The sequence below is a fragment of the Myotis lucifugus genome, unplaced genomic scaffold (genome assembly GCF_000147115.1).
Source record: "Myotis lucifugus unplaced genomic scaffold, Myoluc2.0 scaffold_226, whole genome shotgun sequence".
NCBI lineage: Eukaryota > Metazoa > Chordata > Mammalia > Chiroptera > Vespertilionidae > Myotis > Myotis lucifugus.
This window is the reverse complement of record NW_005871274.1, coordinates 252786-256856: the sequence shown is the minus strand read 5'-3', so window position 1 is coordinate 256856 and position 4071 is coordinate 252786. Positions and strand designations below refer to the sequence as shown.

General features: G+C 53.3%; 1 protein-coding gene across 1 annotated transcript in view; it reads right to left on the bottom strand.

Annotated features, from left to right (window-relative positions):
• The window catches only part of CUNH12orf49 (chromosome unknown C12orf49 homolog), a 69032-nt gene that overhangs the window by 1055 nt on the left and 63906 nt on the right, over nt 1-4071 (bottom strand). The gene's annotated exons all lie outside the window — the stretch shown is intronic.

The following is a 4071-nucleotide window of genomic DNA, read 5'->3' as shown; positions in this document are numbered from 1 at the left end:
TATATATATATATATATATATATATTGATTTCAGAGAGGAAGGGAGAGGGAGAGATAGAAACATCAATGATGAGAGAGAATCATTGATCGGCTGCCTCCTGCACGTCCCCCACTGGGAACCAAGCCTGCAACCCAGGCATGTGCCCTTGACTGGAATCGAACCCGCGACACTTCAGTCCGCAGGCAGACACTCTATCCACTGAGCCAAGCCAGTTAGGGCATTCCTCGCATCTCTTAACCTGGGGTTTCTCCACACTGGCACCGCTGACATGCAGGGCCCGGTAACCACCTGTCCTGCATCAGGGGCTGTTCTGAGCCCTGTAGGATGTGTAGCAGCATCCCTGGTCTCTGTCCATTAGATGCTAGTAACACCCCCCAACCCAGCTGTGACCAATGTCTGCAGACCCTGCGCGTGCCCCCGGGGGACAAAGCTCCCGTGTTGAGAACCGCTATCTCGGATGGACCAGCATCTTGGGGCCGCTCGGGCCTAAGTCCTGGTTCTCCTCATCCCCCGAAGGCTACATACCAGCTGTCATTTCTGGATCTCCATCCTCCTCAAAGTCTCTCCAGAATGTACCACCTCGTCCTCCAGTTCCACCTTCTCCTCCGATGACCCCAGTGCACAGCTTTCTCCGTGACCATGGTGACCACAGGACTCCTGCTCCAAACCAGGAGCCGCCTGGGCGTGAAAGGGCGTGGCATGAAGAGTGACTGGGGGCGACAGGTGTAAACCCAGACAGTCCTGGGCGGGCGGGACATGTGGGAAGGAGGCACCTGTGTGTGTGTCTAAAGCCTGACCAAGGGACTTGCCAATGTCACGTTCAACTTCTAAGTCTCCGGCATTGCACACCTGGACCGGGCTCACCTGATTATTGTTATGAGGAATAGCTCACTGAGGGAGGTACAGGAAGTAGATGAGGACTAGAACTTTTTTTAAAAAATGATCTTAGAGAGAGGAAGGGAGGGGGAGAGAGAGAGAGAAACATCGGTGTGAGAGAGAAATATGGATCACTGCCTCCCGCATGCACCCCAACCGGGGATCAAACCTACCACCTTTTGGTGTGCAAGACGAGGCTCCAACTGAGCCACAGGGGCCATGGCGAGGACTAGAATTTTAATGAAGGAACAGGACTCACCCATGCTCACAGCAGCACTGTTCATCATCACAAAGGGTGGAAGCAACAACAACGCAAGTGTCCATGGATGGATGGACAGAAAAACAAAATGCTGTGCATACATGCAATGGAAGGTTTTTAGGCTTGAGAAGGAAGGAAAGCCCTCGTCCAGGGGTGGGCAAACTTTTTGACTCGAGGGCCACAGTGGGTTCTTAAACTGGACCGGAGGGCCGGAACAAAAGCATGGATGGAGTGTTTGTGTGAACTAATATAAATTCAAAGTAAACATCATTACATAAAAGGGTACGGTCTTTTTTTTTTTTTAGTTTTATTCATTTCAAACGGCCGGATCTGGCCCGCGGGCCGTAGTTTGCCCACGGCTGTCCTCGTCTCTGATTATATGGGCGCCTGCCCGACAGGCACAGAGGGAGGCGCCCGGCACTCGTCCTAAGAGAGTCGTACTCTCCTCGGCCAGACACACCGGTTATCGGCACGAGCCAGGAGAGCTTTCTCTAGTGCTCAATCCTGCGGCTCCCCCACCCACTTTTTAAAAATCAGTCATCGTCGTCGTAACCCAAGCAGCTCACAGAAATAGCAACATCCTCCTGGCGTGTCTGAGTGGCGTCCCGGCGGTCTCTTGTTTGCAACAATTTTCTCGAGACGCTATTTTTAAATCCCCTCTTAGCAAAAGGGAGACCGCACCTCCGCCGCTGGCAGCAGCCCCTCCGCCCAGCCGCCCCCCGGACTCCTTCCCACAGGAGAACCGGGAACCGGGGTGACGGGAGGAGGCTCCGCTGCTGCCTCCACGGGCTTGGCGCAACGCGCTCCCTCCGAAGTGGCCAGGCCCGCTACACGGGGCTCCAGTGGGACCTGCCGTGAATGGGGTTCATCTATAGGACCCAGAGGGAATAAAAGGGCTCATAAAAGCAACCGAGTGCAAGGTTGGGGAACCTCGCCGCTCCGGTCCCGGCAGAGTGAAGCTGGCCCCGCCGGCCATTAGGAGAGGCTGGGCAGAGTGTAATGGGTGCTGAAGGGGTACGGTGGGTGCGGTGGGTGCGGTGGGTACGGTGGGTGCGGTGGGTGCGGTGGGTGCGGTGGGTGCAGTGGGTGCAGTGGTGGGTGCGGTGGGTGCGGGGTCAATGAACAGTGAGAGGTGCCCGTTTAGCAGATGCTTCAGCGCTCTTTGTTCACCTGCCAGAAGCAGGTATGAATGAACTGGGTGGCCGAGGATTCTGCCAGGGGCAACTGTGTGTGAGTGTGTGTGTGTGTGTGTGTGTGTGTGTATGGGTGAGTGTGTCTGAGTGTGTGTGTGAGTGTGTGAGTGTGTCTGAGTATGAGAGTGTGTGTGTGTGAGAGTGTGTCTGAGTGTGAGTGTGTGTTAGTGTGTCTGAGTGTGAGTGTGTGTGTGTGTGTGTCTGAGTGTGAGTATGTGTGTGAGTGTGAGTGTGTGTCTGAGTGTGTCTGAGTGTGTCTGAGTGTGAGTGTGTGTATATGAGTGTGTGAGTGTGTGTGTGTCTGAGTGTGAGTGTGTGTTAGTGTGTCTGAGTGTGAGTGTGTGTGTGTGTGTGAGTGTGTGTCTGAGTGTATGTGTGTGAGTGTGTGTCTGAGTGTATGTGTGTGAGTGTGAGTGTGTGTCTGAGTGTGTCTGAGTGTGAGTGTGTGTGTATGAGTGTGTGAGTGTGAGTGTGTGTCTGAGTGTGAGTGTGTGAGTGTGTGTGTGTGTGTGTGTGTGTGTGTAAGAGTTGAGTCAACTTAAGACTTCAGGCAGAAGTGAGACGCCCTCTCGCTCTCTGCTGAGCCGCGAGCGCCGGCCTCGGACAGCTGAAGGTCAGAGCTGGGAGTCTGGGGAACAAATAACGGCACAGCTATTATTTCCAGCAAAGTCAGGCTATTTCGCCTCTCGCCGCGCTCCTCGGGAAAATGCGTTCCGGAGCCGAACTATTTCCAGGCATAAAACGAAACCCGCTCATCTCGGGAGTTAAATACGGAGGGCCATGGAGTTGAGTGTGTTTCTGTAAATAGTCATTAATTCAACAAAACGGCCCGAGCATGGGCAAGGCACTGTGCTGGGTAGCTCTGTGGATGGCGAGATAAGAGCGCTTTAAATGACGTATGTTTAAGTAAAAGACCTGGTGTTTAAACACCAGCCTATCTCCCCCAGTTTCGGCCAGAGCGCAGATAAAGGCCCGCGCACACAGCGACATCCCTGTCCACGGGCGCAGGGCCGGGTTCCTGTTTGATGTTCCTTCTGCTAACTACGTCCTCAGAGTGAAGACAAACATGAAGGCCAGGGAGCTTCGCAAATATTTGCTCTTCGGTGAATATTAATGCCTGTTCGTGTTCCCTCGCATTTTCAAGTGGGCTCTGAATTGGCACTCACCGGCCACAGTGAGCTGGCCGCACAGCTGCTGAGAGCAGTGGTGGCCGGTGCTGGCTCCTTCGTAACTGTTTTCAGAGCCTTTAAATGGTGTCCCGGGGGTTCTTTTCCCTGTTTTTCGTCTTTATCACCAATATGAAGCCCCAGCATTAAGGGAGAAGAAACTCAGCACTCCCATAAGTGCTTTCAATTCACGTCCCATTTCGCCCCCTTCTTCGGCCTCCACTCGCCTCTGAGAGAGAACTGCCATTCCCGTACACAGACCTGAGGAACGGGCACAGACATGAAGTCCCTCACCCAAGGTCAAACGATTGGAGCCCCCCTTACCCAAGGTCAGATGATTGGAGCCCCCATCTGTTTCGCTCTAACGTTCCCCATAAGTAAGCAAATGAATGAAAAGATACACTTCCTTTGTGAAGCATAGAAATATGGAAAATAAGTGAAATCAGGGTTCGTTTTCCCTAGCGTGTTGTAGGAGTCGGTTTTTCAGATCGTTAATCACTTGGTGGAGAACAGGGAAGGGATCCCCCTAATCGGGGGACTCAAGTATCCGATGATGAAGCGTGCTGAAATCAATGC